Below are 21,971 nucleotides of genomic sequence, written 5' to 3' on the forward strand. Positions count from 1 at the left end.
ACTCCTGGGCTCAAGCAATCCTCCTGTCTCAGCCTCCCAAAGTGCTGGGATTATAGGTGTGAGCCATGGCGCCTGGCCTCTTGGCTTCTTGTCAGCTGCCTGAACGTTTTTCACAATTCCATCTTGTTTCATTTATATATTTAAAAATATAATTTGTATGGTATTCTTGATGGTTGCGATTATTTATGAAAATATTCATTAGTGGCCAGGCGTGGTGGCTTACACCTGTAATCCCAGCACTTTGGGAGGCCAAGGGAGGTGGATCACCTGAGGTCAGGAGTTCGAGACAGCCTGACCAACATGGTGAAACCCTGTCTCTACTAAAAATACAAAAATTAGCCGGAGTGCTGGCAGGTGCTTGTAGTCTCAGCTACACAGGGGCCTGAGGCAGGAGATCACTTGAACCTGGGTGCAGAGGTTGCAGTGAGCCTAGATGGCCTATCGCACTCTAGCCTAGAAGACAAGAGTGAAACTCTCTGTCTTAAAAAAACAAAAAAAGAGGCTGGGTGTGGTGGCTCATGCCTGTAATCCCAGCACTTTGGGAGGTTGAGGCAGGCAGATCACCTGAGGTCAGGAGTTCGAGACCAGCCTGGCCAATGTGGTGAAACCTTGTCTCTACTAAAAATTACAAAAATTAGCCAGGTGTGGTGGCACACTCCTGTAGTCCCAGCTACTTGGGAGGTGGGACGATCGCTGGAGCCCAGAAGGTGGAGGTTGCAGTGAGCTGAGATCATGCCACTGCACTCCAGCCTGGGTGACAGAGCAAGACTCTGTCTTAATTTAAAAAAAAAAAAGAAAAAGAAAGACTGAAAATCAATGAAGTAAGTTTATAATCCTAAGATACGAGAAAAGCAACAAGTGTTTTTGTTTTGTTTTGTTTTGTTTTTTTGAGACAGAGTCTTGCCCAGGCTAGAGTACAGTGGCACATAGCTCACTGCTGCCTTGACCTCCTGGGCTCAAGTGATCCTCCCACCTCAGCCTCCCATGTAGCTGGGACCACAGGCTCACACCACCATGCCTAGCTAATGTTTTTATTTGTAGAGACAGGGTCTCACCGTGTTGCCCAGGCTGGTCTTGAACTCCTGGGCTCAAGCTATTGTCCTGCTCAGCCCCTCAAAGTGTTGGGATTACAGGCATGAGCCACCATGCCTGGCCTACATGAAATATATGCTTATTTGGTTTTGATTTTTACACTTTTATGAGGCCAAGATGAACCCCCATTACCTCCCAAAAAGGAACATCCTACTAGCTTCACATTAGAAATGGAATATTTACACAATATAAACAGAGAAAACTGAGATGGGGTGATTAGGAGATTTAATAAGTCAGAGTAAATATTAAAGGGAAATAGAATGAAATGTCTAAGGTAAAGGCAGAAATTAATGGAAATAGTATAATAGGATCCATAAAGTCAAACACTAATTCATTTAAAAAAACTAATAAATTTCTGTCCAGATTTATTTTTTTAAAAAGCTAAGTTTTAAAAAGGACCACAGTATGGCTGTCACCTTGATTACAGCCTTGTGAGACCCTCAGCAGGAGACTCTCAGAAACTGTGAGAGTTGCTCACATCTGTAATCCCAGTGACTTGGGAGGGAAATGGAAGGATTGCCTAAGCCCAGGAATTGGAGGCTGCAGTGAGCTATGATCATGCCACTGTATTCCATCCTGAGTGACAGAGCAAGACCTGTATCTAAAAAAAATTTAAAATGTGAATAACTATTGATGTGGTAAAGATTAAGAGATTTATTTTTAAAGAAGCTATTATGAACAATTTCATGGCAACAAATTGGAAAATTTCATGGGCAAATTACTCAAAACTATGTTATCAAAATAATTTTAAAGGAAAAACTGAATAATCATTAAAGAAATTTGATTGGGATTTTAAAATCTTCCCAGAAAACAAATCCTAAACTCAGAGAAGTTTTCATGAATGTTCTACTGAACATTCAGGAAAAAAATAATTCCAATCTTATATAAATTATTCCAAAACATAGAAAAAGAGGAAGCACTCCCCAATTAATCTCAATCATGGAGACAAATTTGAAAAATCCAAAGCAAGATAGTAAAGCAAATTCAGCAATGACTAGAAATATTATCAAGTTGAGTTTGTTCCACAATGTCAGGGCAATTTAACAATGGAGGAAGAAGATCACACATTATCTCAAAAGATGCAGAAAAAAAAGTTTGGTAAACCTTGGCAGCCATTTATAATTTAAAAAAAAATAAATCTTAGAAAACTTGGAGTAGAAGAGAACTTTTTAAACCTGATAAGTGGCATTTACAAAAAGCTTACAGCAAATATCTTACTTTATGCTGAAGTACTAAATGATTTTCTTTAAGATGATAAATAAGAGCAGGATAATCACTATCATGATTTCAGCATTGTACTGGGGGCCTAGCCTGTGCAGTATAGCAAGAAAAAAAGTGATTAGGATTGGAAATCCACCCTATAGTAACCCCAAGTAAATCACAACCTCTCTTTGAGTGTGGATGAGACCTGAGACATGCTTCCAACAACAGAATATGGCTAAGGTGATGGGGGTAGTCACTCCTTTGATTGGTTCATGTTATATGGCAAAAGTAATGGAATAGTTACTCTTGTGATTATGTTATGTTACAGAAGACTGCTTGTTAGCGGACTAGAGTGCGCTATCATGTTGTAAGAAGGCCTGTGAATGAGCCACCTGGCAAGAAACCTTGGGGACCACTAGGAGCTGATGGAAAACCCCCAGCTGACAGCCAGAACAAGGCAGGGACCTCCATCCTACGGCTTCAGATAACTGAATCCTGCCAACAACCACCTGAGCTTAGAAGAGGATGCTAAGTTTTAAAAAGGACCACAGTCTGGCTGTCACCTTGATTACAGCCTTGGGAGACCCTGAGCAGGAGACTCTTGAGAAAATAAGTGCATGTTTTAAGCCACTAAGTGTGAGGTTATTCATTATGCACCAGTAGACAGCTAATAAAGGAAGAAAGAAACAAACCTGTTATTAGAGACTATTACACAGAAAACAAAAGAATCTATGGCTAAATCATAAGAATTAACAGAATTTATTTGGCACTTTTGCAGTTGCATTTCTATATGCTAGCAACAAACATGTAAAAATATAATTTATAAAAAGTTAACATTTACAGTAGCATCAAAAATATAAATAAATAAAATCTTAATAAAATATATGCAAGAAGATTTTGAGTAAGATGTTTTAAAACTTTAATGAAACACAGATTAGTAATAAAAATAATAAAGAGATATAGGCTGGGCGCAGTGGCTCATGACTGTAATCCCAGTGCCTTGGAAAGCTAAAGCCGACAGATCACCTGAGGTCAAGAGTTCGAGACCAGACTGGCCAACATGGCAAAACCCCACCTCTACTAAAAATACAAAAGTTAGTTGGGTGTGGTGGCACACGCCTGTAGTCACAGCTACTTGAGAGGCTGGGGTGGGAGGATCGCTTGAACCTGGGAGGTTGAGGTTGCAATGAGCTGAGATTACGCCACTGCACTGCAGCCTGGGTGACAGAGCTAGACTTTGTCTCAAAAAAAAAAAAATAATAATAATAATAAAGAGATTTAATTGGGTAGATAAGTTCTAGAATAAAGAGGCTCAACATCATGAAAATGTGAATTCTTTCCATATTAATCTCTAGATTTAATGCAGTTTCATACAAAATTCCAATAGGATTTATTTTATTTTATTTTTTGAGATGACGTTTTGCTCTTGCTGCTCAGGCTGTAGTGCAATGGCACAAGCTCAGCTCACTGCAACTTCCACCTCCTGGGTTCAAGCGATTCTCCTGCCTCAGCCTCCTGAGTAGCTGGGATTACAGGTACTCGCCATCACACCTGGCTAATTTTGCACTTTTAGTAGAGATGGGGTTTCAGCATGTTGGTCAGGCTGGTCTTGAACTCCTGACCTTAGGTGATTCACCCACTTCGGCTTCCCAAACTGCTGGGATTACAGTCGTGAACCACCATGCCTGGCCCCAATAGGATTTGTCATGGAACTTCATAAATGTATTGTAAAATCATCATAGGGAGAAGCAAAGAACCAAGAAGAGCCAAAATACTCTTGAAAAATAGGACAAGGTGAGGGAGTTGCCCTAATTTGGAAGCTATCAAGATTTATTATAAAGCTATAATAATTAGACATGATACATACAGATAGTTAAATGGACTGATGGAAAAGAATAGAGAACACAGAAATAGAACATTAGTATATGGAAATTTGACATGTGATAAAATCAGTGCTATGGTTTTGTATTAGTCCATTTCCATACTGCTATGAAGAAATACCCAAGACTGGGTAATTTATAAAGAAAAAGAGGTTTAATGGACTCACAGTTCCACATGGCTGGGGAGGCCTCACAATCAGAAAGCAAAGGAGAAGCAAAGGCACATCTTACACAGTGGCAGGCAAGAGAGCGTGTGCAGGGGAACTGCCCTTTATAAAACCATCAGATCTCATAAGACTTATTCACTATCACAAGAATAGCATGGGAAAAACTCACCCCCATGATTCCGTTACCTCCCATCCGGTCCCTCCTACTTCATGTGGGGATTATGGGAGCTACAACTCAAGGTGAGATTTGGATGGGGACACAGCCAAACCATATCAAGTTTGAATGTCCCCTCCAAAACTCATGTTGACCCTTAATCCCCAATGTGGCAGTGTTGAGAGGTGGGGCCTTTAAGAGTTGATTGGATCATGAGGGCTCTGCCCTCAATGGATTAATCCACACATGGATTAATGGATTAATGGGCTATCATGGGGGGGGCACTGGTGGCTTTATAAGAGGGAGAATCTAGCATAGTACCTGAGCATGCTCAGCCACTTCAGAACTCTGTAGAGAGTCCCCACCAGCAAGCAGTCTCTCACCAGACATGCCCCTTGACCTTGACATCTCAGCTTCCATAACTAAGAAATAAATTCATTTCTTTATAAATTCCCTGCTTCATACCATACATACAAAAAATCCAATTCTGTCAGATTTACGATCTAAATGACAAACAAAATTTAAAATGTTTGAAGCAGGCTGGGTGCATTGGCTCATACCTGTAATCCCAGCACTTTGGGAGGTCGAGGTGGGCGGATCACTTGAGGTCAGGAGTTCAAGACCAGCTTAGCCAACATGGTGAAACCCTGTCTCCACTAAAAATACAAAAAATTAGCCAGGTGTGGTGGCACACACCTGTAATCCCAGTTATTCGGGAGGCTGAGGCAGGAGAATCACTTGAACCTGGGAGGTGGAGGTTGCAGTGAGCCAAGATCACGCCACTGCACTCCATCCTAGGCAATAGAGGGAGACTGCATCTCAAAAAATAAAGAAAAAAGGAAAAAAAAAGGCCAGGCGCAGTGGCTCACACCTGCAATCTCAGCACTTTGGGAGGCCGAGGCGGGTGGATCACAAGGTCAGGAGACTGAGACCATCCTGGCTAACACGGTGAAACCCTGTCTCTACTAAAAATACAACAGATTAGCCGGGCATGGTGGTGGGCGCCTGTAGTCCCAGCTACTCAGGAGGCTGAGGCAGGAGAATGGCGTGAACCCGGGAGGCGGAGCTTGCAGTGAGCTGGGCTGGCGCCACTGCACTCCAGCCTGGGTGACAGAGTGAGACTCCATCTCAAAAAAAAAAAAAAAAGTTTGAAGCAAAATATAGGAGAATATCTTTATTGCTCTGGTGTAGGCAAGGATTTAAGATATCAGAAGCATAATCTCTGAATAAATTTGACTATGTTAAAATTTAGAACTTCTTTTAAGCAAAAAGGCAAAACCAAGAGTGAAAAGATAAGCATCAAACTTGGAGAAATATTCACATATAATCACTAAATTGTTAGTATTCAGAAAATATAAAGAATTCCTGTAGCCAAAAGTACCATTTATGAATCTACTTATTGATGAATGTTTTCTGAAGGTCTTTTGCCCAGAGGAAAAATAGTGCATTAAAAAGCTTCTATCTGGCCGGGTGTGGTGGCTCACACCTGTAATCCCAGCACTTTGGGAGGCCGAGATGGATGGATCACCTGAGGTCAGGAGTTTGAGACCAGCCTGGCCAACATGGTGAAACCCCGTCTCTACTAAAAATATTAAAAACCTAGCTGGGCGTGGTGGTGGGCACCTGTAATCCCAGCTACTCAGGAGGCTGAGGCAGGAGAATTGCTTGAACCCAGGAGACAGAGGTTGCAGTGAGCCAACACAGTGCCACTGCACTCCAGCCTCGGCGACAGAGTAAGACCCTGTCTCAAAAAAAAAAAAAAAAAAAAGCTTCTGTTGCAAACAAACAAACTTCTAAAAATCAAATAGAAGGCCTGGGCACAGTGGCTCACGCCTGTAATCCCAGCACTTTGGGAGGCTGAGGTGGGCAGATCACCTGAGGTCAGAAGTTTGAGACCAGCCTGGCCAACAAGGTGAAACCCTGTCTCTACTAAAAATAAAAATTTAGCTGAGCATGGTGGCAGGTGCCTGTAATCCCAGCTACTTGGGAGGCTGAGGCAGGAGAATAGCTTGAACCTGGCAAGTGGAGGTTGCAGTGAGCCAAGATCGCACTCCAGCCTGAGTGACAAGAGCAAAACTCCATCTCAAAAAAAAAAAAAAAAAATCAAGTAGAAGACAACCCCCAAAAATAGTGAGCAAGTGCCATAGCATTTCATACATTTCATAGAAGAAAAAATATAAGTGGCTAATAAAGATATAAAAGAATGCCCAGGGAAATGCAAATTAAAACCATATTGAGGTAGCATTTGTACCCCTTAGATGGCCAAAAAATTAAAAGTTAGGTGGTATTACTTTTACACTGTTGGTGGCAGTGTAAATTGGCAACCCCTTTTTGGAATTACATAATTATACTTATAATATATGTTCTATATAATTATATAACATATTTATTTCATATTCATATTAAACAAGTATATTTATGAATATATTCAGAATTGTGTATATGTATTATATATATTTATATATGTAATTACATAATTTATGAAAATCAATCCTGTTCCTGGAGAACATACCCCCCAAAAAAACCTCTTGCAGATAAGGACTGGGAAGCAAGTACAGAAATGATCGAAACAGTACAAATCAGGGGAGAATGTGCCCAAGACCTGGAGAACTGATAATAAATTGTGGTTTATCCTTGCAATGGAACACTATATGGCAGTGAAATGATTGAAATAGAGCTATACACATCATCATAGACTAATTTCAGAAACAACGCTGAGTGAAAAAGTAAGTTTCAGCAGAATACATGCAATATAATAGTATTTTATAAAATTCAGAAGCCAAATTTTGAATATACTTTCTTAGCTATAAATGTGATAAAACTATAAAGAAAAGCACAGGAATGATCAACATAACACGATGATTGAGGAGGGACACACAGGGGCTTCGACAGTACTGTCATTCTGTTCCTCAAGTTGGATGGCAGGTTCACAGGTGGTCATTTCCTCATGCTTTCATGTTATACTCATTATATGATGACTATATTATAATTATACTATAATATATGTTATGCATATTATACATTATATTATACATATTTTGTATGTAACAGTGTTTCATAATATTTTAAGGAATGCGTGGAAATGGGCACATAATATAGATATGCAGTGCCTAGCCATCAGTAGAGTCTCAGAATTACCAGATTCCAAGATAATTCCTACACAAAAACAAGCAAACAAAGCGCATGTTACCTAGAATGAAAAGACCATCCATATTCTAATAAACGGAGACAATCAAATAGGGAATCCCTCTTTTAAGGTTGGCATTTGCTATATGCTTGGAAGTGATTTGAAGCAGAAATTGGTTATGAATAAATCTTCTTCTTAATAAAACAGAAGCTTGTTTTTAATGTCATATTATCCCTGCTGAGAAATTAAAAATCCTGGAGGTAGGCTGGGCATGGTGGCTAACATCTGTAATCCCAGCACTTTGGGAGGCCAAGGCAGGCAGATCACTTGAGGCCAGGAGTTCGAGACCAACCTGGCCAACATAGCAAAACCTTGTCTCTACTAAAAATACAAAAAATAGCTGGGCATAATGGCAGGCAGCTGTATGTAGTCCCAGGTACTTGGGAGGCTGAGGCCGGAGAATCACTTGAACCCGGTAGGTGGAAGTTGCAGTGAGCTGAGGTCACATCATTGCACTCCAGCCTGGGCGACAGAGTGAGACTCCATCTCAAAAAATAAAAAAATTAAAAAAAATATTAAAATCCTGGAGATAGTATTACTTATAACCTCAATCACTTATTAATCAACCTAAATTTAATCCTTGATTTTATAATATCTTTCTATAGAGTTTTGTTTTGGTTTTGCTTTGTTTTTAGAAAAGACAGGTGCATTTACCCTCTTAGGGGATGACCGTTGGTATTTTAAAAAATATGACATTTGCTGAGAATTCCTTAAATTTTTCTAATTTTCACTAGCCAGTGATGACATTGTCCCTTTTTTGCAGATAGCTTTGGAAGAAGATGATACCTCCACAGTTCACACCATGTTGTTAAAAACATCCTTCGTTTGACCATTTATACATTTGGTTCTAAAGAAGGTGTTATCCTTAGATTCTTGGATCTAAAGAATTTTTTTTTTTTTTTTTTGAGAAGGAGTCTCACTCTGTCACCCAGGCTGGAGTGCAGTCTGTGATCTCGGCTCACTGCAACCTCCGCCTTCTGGGTTCCAGTGATTCTCCTGCCTCAGCCTCCTGAGTAGTTGGGACTACATGTGCCCACCACCACGCCTGGCTAATTTCTGTATTTTTGGTAGAGATGGGGCTTCACGATGTTGGCCAGGCTGGTCTCGAACTCCTGACCTCAAGTGACAACGCCTGTCTCAGCCTCCCAAAGTTCTGAGATTGCAGGCATAAGCCACTGTGCCCAGCAAGAGTATATTAAGATTCTTGTCTCATTACTATTCTTAAAATTGCTCTAAAACTTGCTTAAGTAATCAGATTTAAATTATGTAAATACAGACAACAAAACTCTTAATCCTAAAGGTGCTTTTAAAATTCAGGCATTCATACATGGCATGCAAATTGGCTACAAATTGGGAAGATTTTATTCGAAGTAACCAAATCTTAAGGAGCTAAAGCAAACCTGCTTTATAAAATACACTAATTCAAGGACTAAGCAATTCCTGAAGACAGACTGATTTACTGTGCTTCTTAATATTTCCTCAAACTAGAATATGAGTGATGGTGGTAGAGGGAGGAAGTAGCTCATACTTGGAGGGACAAACAGTTGCTGGAATATGCTTGTGGTTTAGAGCTGCTTTCAAAAATCCTGTTAACTGCAAAAGAAAGGAAGGACTAATATTTTCTATGATTTCAGTAACATCTTTATGAAGATGCTCCTTTTGAATGTGGTACAGAAAGTTAGAAAACACTTAGGCATGGTATCTGGCATAGTGCCCCCAAGGGAGTGTTTCATATACAGGCAGTCTGGGGCTTATGATGCTTTGACTTAAAATTTTTCAACTTTATGATGGTTCCAAAGGCGATGCACATTCAGTAGAAACCATACTTCAAGTCCCCATACAACTATTCTGTTTTTCATGTTCAGAATGTTGTTCCCATAAATTACATGAGCTATTCAACACTTCATAATAAAATAGGATTTGTGTTAGATGATTTTGCCCAACTGTAGGCTGATGTAGTGTTCTGAGTATGTTTAAGGTATGCTAGGCTAAGCTCTGATGTTCAATAGGTTAGGTGTATTAAAGGCACTTGACTTATGTTTCCCCTTCCTAATAAACCCATCGTAAGTCAAGAAGCACCTGTATCTGATAGAGGTCTACCTTTACCAATTTAAATTGACAAATTTAACATTCCTGTCTTGTTTTTGAATTGAAGAGCAACAGCAGATCTGAAATAAATACCGCAGTTAGCTTTGCATTCTTCACTATTTATTGAACAGTTCAGAGGGCAAGGAGGCAAAGAGAAATGCTCTGAGTGTGTCTTTGCTTGCCAGCTCCTTAATTGTCAACAATTCTATGGTGACTTTCCTATATTTTTCTGTGCTTTTTTCTGTTGTCTTCTCTGCTTTGGAGTCAGAAACTTCCATTCAAATCCCTGCCATGACAACATAACAATCTGTCAGCCTGTTTCCTCCTTCATAAATGATGGGTATAATTTCCATCTCACAAGATTTGTAAGTGTTAGAATTGAATGAGGTAATGTGTTAATACATACCGCATGCTTCAAAAATAATATCCGTCTCTTTCCACATGCTTGTCAGAACTCCAGTGCCACGATGGATACAGAGTGAGCCACTTTCTTCACTGTCCAATATCAATTTGGGAATGGCAGCTTGCTGCATTTATATTTTCAGATTTAGTTAACATTACCTTCCATCAGTGAAATGGAATACTTAATCTTTATTATGTATTTCTCTCATTTTCCAATATCTTTAAAGTCATTTTATCACTATTTTAAAAATCAATTTTGTGAACTCTTGCTTTTGCATGGAGGAAAATGGGATTGGTCAAACATTGAAATGGGATGATTGGTTCTCTAATTTCTCTGTATTGAGTCCTACACCTAATAGCTTCAAGCTCTCTCCTAGGAAGACAGGACTCTGGGTATGTCTAAATGAGTCGACACTCTTAATGAGTTTTCTCTGTTGTATGCTATAATATCTTTTTGAGAGTTCCAGAGAACTGAATAAAAGTAGATCTCTCCATATTAACTAAATGATAATGGCTAACATCTGTGGGGTACTTTGCATATATAGTGTTTTCACATATAACATTCATTAATTGGTAAGCATTTACTGAGCTCTGCTACGTGCTATGCCTCTACTAGACATCAGAGTATAGTATACTGAAGTACTCCTTGACCTTGAGGTGTCATCATAAATTGGCTTCCCAAGAAAGCCTTCTCCTCCTGCTTTGTTAAGTCACTCCGCCCTTCTTATTGTCTAGTACCATACTCTGTCTCCTTTACAATATTTTATGTGCTGATCTCCTTAAAGGTAGGGATTGTGTCAGTTTCTGTCACTTCTGTGAGGTCCTGACTGTAAAACCTAGCTATTTCTAGGCCCAGAATGGGCACTCAATAAAACCAATTGAGTGAGTGGAAGAATGGATGAAAGCAACATGCTCATAGGAAAGAGACAGGCTACAGATTCATTGCTACAGAATGTGATGGATACTAAGGCAGAGAGGTGGGTTGAGGGCATTGTGTTCATCTGTTTTGAGCTGCTATAACAGAATACCACAGACTGGGTAATGTATAAAGAACAGGAATTTGTTTTCTCACAGGTCTGGATGCTAGGAAGTCCAAGATGAAGGCACTGGTAGGTTCATTTATCTGGTGAGGGTCTAGTCTCTGCTTCCAAGATGGCGCCTTGACTGTTGCATCCTTGAGGAGTGGGGGAAGAATGCTGTGTCCTCATAACAGAAGGCAGAAGAAAAAAGAGGGATGAACTCCCTCTTTCAAGCCCTTTTATAAGGGCACCTAATCCCATTCACAAGATAGGAGCCCTCGTGGCCTAATCACCTTTTAAAGGCCCCACCTCTTAATACCATCACATTAGCAACACCTAAGTTTTGGAGGAGACACATTCAAACCATAGCAGGTATAAAAGACAAGCATTTAATTAGACTGTCAGTTGATAATTTTTCCTTCCCTGCAGGAGACCTGTCTATGAGTGGCTGGGAGACCTGTTTAATTCTGAGGTTTAGAATTAAAATGGCCATCTGCCTGCAAGTAGAGATAAGCTGCATTCTCCCAAATCAGCTTTGTTCATAATAAAAGTAGTATTTTGGCCTCCATATGCTATACTCTTTATTGTCTATTTCTTAAACAATTGACAGCTTGGTTAGAGAAGAGGCAGGCTATCTATTGCCCCATCCTCTACTTTTTTTTTCTTTTTTTGAGATAGAGTCTTGCTCTGTCACCCAGGCTGGAGTGCAATGGCACGATCTTGGCTCATTGCAACCTCTGCCTCCCAGGTTCAATCAATTCTTCTGCCTCAGCCTCCCAAGTAGCTGGGATTACAGGCGTGTGCCACCATGCCTGGCTAATTTTTATATTTTTAGTAGAGATGGGGTTTTACCATGTTGGCTAGGCTGGTATTGAACTCCTGACCTCAGGTGATCTGTCTGCGTTGGCCTCCCAAAGTGCTGGGATTACAGGCGTGAGCCACTGCACCTGGCTTACTTTTTTTTTTTTTTAACTAAATACCTAATCGTTATATTATGTTATTATTTTGTCTATTATTGCTCTCCTTAACATATGTAAAAATAGACCAAACTGACATGATCATATTTTAGAAAAATACTATTTTCTTTCTTTGAAAAGGAAACAGAAAAAAAGATAAATGACTTAAATTGTCTACTTATCATAACATAGAATTAGAAATCCCAGTCTTTGTGGCTGCCAAAAAAAAAAAAGGATAAATGACCAAAAAATGAAATCAAATAAAAATCTTCCATGACTCTTTTCTTATGAGTATTAATGTGAGGAAACTTAATAGTTCTGAAAATAAAGATGTAAATTGCTGCAGAATGTAAAACAGGATAAAGTCACAATAGCCAAAATGTGGAACCCAAATGTTCATCCATGGATGAATGGATAAACAAAATGAGGTATAGATGTACAATGGAATATGGTTCAGCCTTGAAAGAAGTGCAATTCTTATATATGCTGCAACACAGATGAACCTTGAGGACATAATACTAAGTGCAGTAAGCCAGTCACAGAAGGACAAATATTATATGATTCCACTTATGTGAGACACCTAGAATAGGCAAATTCACAGACACAGAAAGTAGTTTCCAGGGGTTGGGGGTGGGGAGAATAGAGAGTTAGTGTTTAATGGGTATAGAATTTCTGTTTGGGATGATTTTTTTTAAAGTTCAGAGGATGGATAGTAGTGATGGCTACATAACAATGTGAATGTACTTCACACCACTGAATTGCACTCTTAAACATCGTTACGATGGTACATTTTTTGTGTATTTTACCATAAGAAAAAAAAAATTTAGGGCTGGGCAAGGTGGCCTACATCTGTAATCCCAACACATTGGGATGCCGAGGCGGGAGGATCACTTGAGCCCAGGAGTTTGAGACCAGCCTGGGCAACATAGTGAGACCCCATCTCTTTAAAACAAATGGTGTGCGCCTATGGTCCCAGCTACTCCGGAGGCTGAGGTGGGAGGATCACTTGAGCCCCTGAGTTCAAGGCTGCAGTGATCTGTGATCATGCCCACTGCACTCCAACCTGGACAACAGAGTGAGACCCTGCCTCAAAAAAAATTAGTATGATAAAGCACAGACCATGTATATAATAAAGATACTTCAGCCATTTGAAGGAGTGTTCTGTTTTCAAGCCAAAGAGAAAAGCACATATTATCCCCAAAAAACGCACAGTTAGCAAAGCATCCAGGGAAGCTGGAAGGGCTGGTGTTTGGTGGCTGAGGTCAGTAGATGTGACTGCTCTGTTCTTGGCACCCCATGGGTACTTATCACCATCTTCTTAGCCACCACTGACAGGGTCCTGCTTGACAGACTGACCCTGTGCTGTGTATATCACATACATTATCACTGAATTTTTGAAACACCTTATAAAGTAGACATTATTCCCATTTATAGGAATTTAATACCTTTCTGAAATTTGCTAAGTAAGTGGTGCAGCCAGCACTTAAACCCTAGATCAGCAGACTCCAATAGTGAAGTACTTTCCTCAGTATATCCCAAGGATGGCTTTTAAGAATAATTGTATGGATAATCTGGAGTAAAAGGAATAGGAATTTCTTCATTTAGGTTCAGCAAAATGTGTGGACAAGATGACCACAAATGCAGGAATGTTGGAGTGGTAGTTAATATTTAGATGAGAAATCATTAAAGGGTGGAATAGCAATGTGAGTTTCTGGGGCTACTTCAGTAGGGCTTTTTGGAGCTGATTGAGGGGGCAAAAATTAAAGCCAGAAAGCTCAGTGGAGCAAATGTCATAGTGGCCACAGAGAAACAAAGTTTCAAAATGAGATGCTAAGTGAGAAACAGCAACTGAGGAGAGAAGTAATGTTTCCAGGATCACAAAGGGCATAAGGAGAATTGTTCTTTTAGACTCTAGGTGAGCTTGTAGTAATCCAAGGATTGGTGATTTAGGCCAGTGAATTCTGGCTCTGGGTACATCTCTAATCCCTAAACCTTCACCAAGAGGGATCAGGAGAAGAAAGGGGAGGAAGGGAGTCAGGTGTGCCACATATCTGCTATTGAAAAATGCCTAGATGGGAAAGGAGTTTGAAATGTTGTCCTAAAATGAAGTTTCTGAGTTAGATGGGCTGAATTTTACCATGTGTTCACTGTTACTACTGTATAAAATTAAGAGATTTAAATGAGATTAAGATCTAATTGGCTTTCTGAGATATTGAAAACTAAGAACCCGGCTGGGCATGGTGGGCTCACACCTGTAATCTCAGCACTTTGGGAGGCTGAGGCGGGTGGATCACCTGAGGTCAGGAGTTGGAGACCAGCCTGGCTAACATGGTGAAACTCTGTCTCTCTTATCAGTGAGAACCAAACCTGAGTCTGCAGGCTTAGGGCAGGGGCCCAGACAATGAGAGGGGCTCTTCTCTTTGAGACTTGTCATCTAGAACTCATTGTCACTGGAAGCCAGAGCCTAAATGAGCCTATCAGTTGCCTTGGGTTACAAGAACAAGTTTTCATTGATTAATTAATTATTTATTTATTTTGAGACAGACTCTTGCTGTGTTGCCCAGGGGCTGGAGTACAGTGGCACGATCTTGGCTCACTGAACCCGCCTCTGGGTTCAAGAGATTCTCCTGCCTCAGCCTCCCGAGTAGCTGGTACTATAGGCACATGCCACCATACCTGGCTAATTTTTTTATTTTTAGTAGAGACAGGGTTTCGCCATGTTTCCAGGCTGGTCTTGAACTCCTGACCTCAGGTGATCCGCCCACCTCAGCCTCCCAAAGTGCTGGGATTACAGGTGTGAGCCACCACGCCTGGGCAAGTCTGAGTTTTTACTGGGGAAGCCAAGTAGCAGTTCAGGGACTTGTGGCCACCAACCGTCTCTGAGATTCAAGGTCTGTTCTTTCTACTGGGGACTGAGATGGGCGGATAACCATGCAGATGTAAGGAGGAGTCATATCAATCATTCAGCCTGGGAGGAAGTCTGAGCTAGCAAGAACTGGAGGAATAATTTCCCTCTGTAGGAATTCCTGCTCTACCTACTTACTATAGGAGTAAAGTGGTCATGATTTAAACAGTCTTGTCTGTACCTGTTATGTTATAAGGATGTGTTCATGGCCCTATCTGCTAAGAGTGAGTTGTTCTTACAAATAAAATAAAAATTAGTAAATTTATACACACACTATTTGTTATGTAAATCCTAAGAGTGATGTTCCAAAAAAACAAATTTTGAAAGTAAATAAGTATATAAATAGGCTTTTTTTTTTTTTTTTTTTTTTTTGAGATGGAGTTTCGCTCTTGTTGCCCAGGCTGGAGTGCAGTCATGCAATCTTGGCTCACTGCAGCCTCCGCCTCTTGGGTTCAAGCGATTCTCCTGCCTCAGCCTCCTCAGTAGCTGGGTTTACAGGTGTCCATCACCACGCCCAGCTAATTTTTTGTATTTTTTTTTTTTTTTTTTAGTAGAGAAGGGGTTTACCACGTAGGCTAGGCTGGTCTCGAACTCCTGACCTCAGGTAATCGACCTGCCTCAGCCTCCCAAAGTGCTGAGATGGCAGGCGTGAGCCACCGCGCCCGGCCAAGAAAGTTACTTTAGACAGTGCCAAAGTTGAGGATTTGGCCTGCGACTTCCTGCAGTTGCCACACTGCAGTTTCCACACTGTGGCCTTAGAACAGTCTTATCCAGTCCTGAAACCCCAGTACCTTGGAAACATCAGGACTGGTCAGAAGGACAGTAAGTCCTCAAGGCGTCAGCCTCTGCTCCTCCCCACAGATTGAGGGGTAAGTATTCCAAGCTCTCTGCGGGACCCATAACCTGGATGTGGACACCAAGTCCTGCTAGGACCTGCTCCCAGAAGAGTTGATCCCAGCCATGAAACTGCCCTGATGCCTTCATCCTGTATCAGCCTCGTGAGTAGCCAGTAGCTGGGACCACAGGGGCACACCACCACACCTGCCTAATTTTTTTTGTTGAGACGGGTTTTGTCATGTTGCCCAGGCTGGTCTGGAACTCTTGAGCTCAAGTGATGTGCCTGCCTCGGTCTCCCAAAGTGCTGGGATTACAGGTGAGCCACCACACACAGCCCAGTTTGTGATCTTTTATGCATTGTTTCTCTCATGTAGCATGTTTTCAAGGTTTACCCAACTTGCAGTGTATTAATGCTGAATAATACTCCATTGTGTAGATATACTGTATTTTTATTTTTTAATTTTATTTTTAATTGGTACACAACAAATATTTGTACATATTTATGGAGTACAGAGGATATGTTGTTACATGCATAGAATGTGTAATGACCAATCAGGGTATTAAAGGTATCTGCCACTTTCAGTATTTGTCATTTCTGTATGTTGGGAACATCTCAAGTCCTCTCTTAGAGCTATTTTGAAATACACAATACATTGTTGTTAACTGTAGTCACCCTACTCTGCTATAGAACATTAGAACTTATTCCTTCTGTCTAACTGTATTAGCCAACCACTCTTCCCTGCTAACCCACACACACTTCCCAGCCTCTGATATCTGGTATTTTTGTAGAGATGGGGTTTTGCCACATTGGCCAGGCTGGTCTTGAACTCCTGACCTCAGGCAATCCACCTGCTTCAGCCTCCCAAAGTGCGGGGATTACAGGCACGAGCCACCACGCCCGGTCTTTTTTTAATGTTTATTCCACATTGTGTCAGTCCTCACACGTCTCCTGCGATCCATCTGACATGTAATCTGTTGGTTTTCCAGCAGTGATAATTTCATGTAAAATCCTAAATCTGACCTGAAATATTTTCTCTTCTCTTATTGATTATCTTTACATCGATATTAACCATTTTGATATACTGAGATAGAATTCAGTTGGTTAATGACTGTGCCAATAGCTCCATTTTTATACACAAATAGACATGCCTAAATCCCGTTTATTTTTATATACAAATAGACATGCCTAAATCCAGTTTATGTTTATACACAAATAGACATGCCTAAATCCAGCTTATTTTTTTGTAGCACATTTTATTTAATTATTTTTTAACTTTTATTTTAGGTTCAAGTGTACATGTGCAGGTTTGTTATATATGTAAATTTTGTGTCATGGGGGTTTGATGTACAGATTATTTTGTCACTCAGGCGATAAGCGTAGTACCTGATAGGTAGCTTTTTGATACTCACCCTCCTCCCAGCCTCCAACCCTCAAGTAGGACCCAATGTCTGTTGTTCCCATATTTGTGCCCATGTGTACTCAATGTTTAACTCTCACTTATAAGTGAGAACATGAGGTATTTGGTTTCCTGTTCCTGTGTTAGTTTGCTTAGAATAATTTTTAAGCTGGAGCTGGATGGCCTCCAGCTCCATCCGTATTGCTGCAAAGCGCATGATCTTGTTTTTGTTTTATGGCTGCGTAGTATTCCATGGTATATGTGTGCCACATTTTTTTTATTCAGTTCACCATTGATGGGCACCTAGGTCAATTCTGTGTCTTTGCTACTGTGAATAGTGGTGCGATGAACATACGTGTGCGTGTGTCTTCATGGTAGAATGATATTGATATTCCTGTGGGTATATACTCAGTAATAGGATTGCTGGGTCACAGAGTAATTCTCAAGTTCTTTCAGAAATCACCAAACTGCTTTCCATAATGGCTGAACTAATTTACATATCCACCAGTAGTGTATAAGCATTCCCTTTCCTCTGCAACTTTGCCAGCATCTATTTTTTGGCTTTTTAATAATAGCCATTCTGACTGGTATGAGATGGTATCACATTGTAGTTTTGATTTGCATTTCTCTAGGATCAGTGATGTTGAGCACTTTTTCATGTTTGTTAGCTGTGTGTATGTCTTCTTTTGAGAAGTGTCTGTTCATGTCCTTTGCCCCTCCCTTTTTTGTTAGTGAGGTTGTTTGTTTTTTGCTTGTAAATTTCTTTAAGTTCCTTATAGATTCTGGATATTAGAGCCTTGTCAGATGCATAATTTGCAAATATTTTTTCCCATTCTGTAGGCTGTCTGTTTAGTCTGCTGATAGTTTCTTTTGCTGTGTAGAAACTCTAATTAGGTTCCACTTGTCTGTTTTTGTTTTTGTTGCAATTGCTTTTGGCATCTTCTTCATGAAATCTCCACAAGGTCCTATGTCAGAATGGTATTTCCTAGGTTATCTTCCAGGGATTTTATGGTTTTAGGTTTTACATTTAAGTCTTTTAACCATCATGGGTTGATTTTTGTTTGTGGTGAAAGGAAGGGGTCCAGTTTCAATCTTCTGCATATGGCTAGTCAGTTATCCCAGCACCATTTGTTGAGTAGCAAGTCCTTTCTCCATTGCTTGTTTTTATTGGCTTTGTCGAAGATCAGACAGTTGTAGCTGTGCAGCTTCATTTCTGAGTTCTCTAACCTGTTCCATTGGCCTGTGTGTCTGTTTTTGTACCAGTGCATGCTGTTTTGCTCACTGTAGCCTTGTAGATGGTTTGAAGTTGGGTAGTGTGGCATCTCCAGCTTCGTTCTTTTTGTGTAGGACTGCTTTTGCTATCCTCCACGTAGCTAGTCAATCACAAGTTGTGCTAATTTTTTCTGCTGTTTCTCAAATCTGTCTCTCCTCTCAATTCTCACTACCACCCTGGTTTTTCAGGCCCTCAACGTCTCTCACCCAAGCTGTGTAGTAGCCTCCTAACTGATCCCCGACACTTCAATGTTGCCCTCTCTCCTCAGCTGTGTAGTAGCCTCCTGACTGGTCCCCGACACTTCAATGTTGCCCTCTCTCCTAAGCTGTGTAGTAGCCTCCTGACTGATCCCCGACACTTCAATGTTGCCCTCTCTCCCAAGCTGTGTAGTAGCCTCCTGACTGATCCCCGACACTTCAATGTTGCCCTCTCTCCTAAGCTGTGTAGTAGCCTCCTGACTGACCCCCGACACTTCAATGTTACCCTCTCTCCTAAGCTGTGTAGTAGCCTCCTGACTGATCCCTGACACTTCAATGTTGCCCTCTCTCCTCACCACTGAAAGACAGACTGCCTGAAACAAAATTATCCTGAGACTTCCCTCCTTAAAATCCCTTTTTGACTCTCTATTGCCTATGAAATAATGTCTGTACTTCTTAATATACTGTGCAGGCATCTCCTGTTACTCCCTGCTCTACATTTGTTACAGCAGTAATAGGTAAATGTATATAATTTCCCCTGAAGTCCCTCTGCTATTCAATGCTTCCATGTATTTGTTCATTATGATCTTTTTCTCTGAAACTCGCTCCCCACTTTTTCTCCTGGTTTATTATTTATTGTCCTTCACGCCCAAGCTCAAGCATCATCTTTTTCAGAAAACCTACTTTGAAGTTCCAGAGTGGACCAATGGCCACTTTTAATGCTCCCCATAGTGTTAATCTCTATCTTTTCACTTTAAACATACTTTTAAACCTGCTTCCTGAGTATAGTTTGTTATAATTTTAATATTTGTATTTTTCTGTCTTTTTCTTCTCTTTATGGTTTCTGTTGACTCCTGCTTATGGTAGTTTGACTCTTCAACTCTGTTAAATTTTAGAAATAGCTCATATTTGTCTAAACTTTAACTTTGGGTGTCCTGAGAGACCGGAATTGAGATGATTTGCCTGGTTTCTGCTTGGTTCTGGAAGTAGTATCAATCAGGAACAATTTTAGTTTGATTTATTGGTTTGAGGTTTCTTGGACTATGAATATGGTGTAAATTCAAATTCCAGCATAAGAGTAAAGCTGGTTAGAAAACATTAGGGAAGACTTAAAATTACTAATGTTTTAAAATCTACTGCCTGCAGACTGATTTGCTTATTGCTTCACTTGTCATATCCTTCCAACTTTGTCTTTTCTACTAAATATGTAGCCAATTTTGGTCCCTGGATTTATATGGAGGTCTGACTCAGTTCCCTACTTTGTCAGGTTTAAATCCTATTAGTCAGTTAACCAGAAAAATTCTAGATCCCCAGCATTGCTGAACAGATTCCCAGGAATCTGTCAGATTCCTGACAGATTGTGTCAGAACATTTCAAAGTCTCTTATTGACATCTCATTCCCAGCTTTTTAAAAAAGAAAATATTTTGACTTTCCTATTGATTGCCCCAATTCCTATTTACTACCTCAGGCAGCCACAATGTTAACTAACAAAGCTCTAGGTTTTGGTTTTGGCACACTTCCAGGGCATCTCTGGCTTCTGCATTGACTGATGACTTTAGTTTCACCTCTAGATTGTGTGTGCATGTGTGTAATCATTTTGTACTTCCTTCACATTTTGTGAGTTCAGAAATATATTTAAAAGTGTATTTGGGGCTGGGCATGGTATCTCATGCCTGTAATCCCTTTGGGAGGCTGAGGTGCGAGGATAACCTGAGGTCAGGAGTTTGAGACCAGCCTGACCAACATGGTGAAACCCCGTCTGTACTAAAAATACAAAAGTTAGCTGGGCATGGTGGCATGCACCTGTAATCCCAGCTACTAGGGAGGCTGAGGCAGGAGAATCACTTGAACTTGGGAGGCAGAGGTTGCAGTGAGCCAAGATTGCACCACTGCACTCCAGCCTGGGCAACAGAACGAGACTCTGTTTCAAAAAAATAAATAAAAAATAAAAATAAAAATAAAAGTGTATTTGGAAGTGATGTCAGTAAAAATGGCAAGCTAGGAACCTTCAAAAATTCCTTTGTTCATAAAAGCATCTGGGAAAAATAAAAGCAACTTTTTCAGATCTCTGGAAAATATCCAAAGGCTTGCTGCAATCTTGGGAGCATTTATTCAAGAATGTAAGCTGAATTTTGGTGGGAATAGTGAGCTTTGTAGTGTTCTTACTTTATGCTCATTATATCCTCCCAGCTCCATGGTAGCCTTGAAAACCAACATCCTACAATCTTGGTGAAAAACAAGCTCCTGGGAACCATAGAAAGGAACAAAAGGGGGTTGGGACTCATTCAAAGCCTTATTCCCAGAGAAACGTCATTATGTGACCTGACTAGGAGGTCCCAGGAAGACCCCACGCACAAAACTATCTTTATTTGGCCTCACTTAGAGCTCCCCCAGCCTTTGTTCATATTTGTTGAAAACAATCAGAGGCAATTGCTGAACATAATAGCTACCTGGGGTATAGATAAGTTGAGATACACAATATGCTAACAAAAAATGTAAACAAAGGCTGGGCACAGTGGCTCATGCCTGTAATCCCAGCACTTTGGGAGGCCGAGGCGGGTGGATCATGAGGTCAGGAGATCGAGACCATCCTGGCTAACGTGGTGAAACCCCATCTCTACTAAAAAAAATACAAAAAAATTAGCTGGACATGGTGGCGGGCGCCTGTAGTCCTAGCTACTTGGGAGGCTGAGGCAGGAGAATGGCGTGAACCTGGGAGGCAGAGCTTGTAGTGAGCCGAGATCACACCACTGCACTCCAGCCTGGGTGATAGAGTGAGACTCCGTCTCAAAAACAAGAAAAAAAAAGTAAACAAAACAAAAGAAAACAAAGAAAAAAACAAATGCTGAGAGTACTAAACCTGCTTGCTGTCAGAAGACATTTCTGTTCATGTCTTCCACCTACAAATTTAACGTCTTTTCCATCTCAACTAAGTACTTATCATGCACTGTAGCTGTAACTTTTGCAGCTTTTGACAGCAAAACTGGCACGAATTTCTTTGTTCTTCTTCACAATTTTATGAGTAGAGGATTTTTCCTTACTGTAAATCTTAGCAACCTCAGCCTGTAATATTTTTCTTTCCTTATGATGTCAGAGACTTTCACCTTTTCACTTAAAGGAAGCACACTGTGGCTTCTCTCTGGCATATCCAAATTGCCAGGATAATTACCGGGGCATATTGGGCCAATTATGAAGTGAAATAAGGGTTACTTG

General features: G+C 40.6%; 1 protein-coding gene across 1 annotated transcript in view; it reads left to right on the forward strand.

Annotated features, from left to right (window-relative positions):
- LOC129011222 (uncharacterized) overlaps positions 1-21,971 on the forward strand; it is a 53,273-nt gene that overhangs the window by 19,598 nt on the left and 11,704 nt on the right. The gene's annotated exons all lie outside the window — the stretch shown is intronic.

The sequence above is a fragment of the Pongo pygmaeus genome, chromosome 14 (assembly GCF_028885625.2).
Source record: "Pongo pygmaeus isolate AG05252 chromosome 14, NHGRI_mPonPyg2-v2.0_pri, whole genome shotgun sequence".
Classification (NCBI taxonomy): domain Eukaryota; kingdom Metazoa; phylum Chordata; class Mammalia; order Primates; family Hominidae; genus Pongo; species Pongo pygmaeus.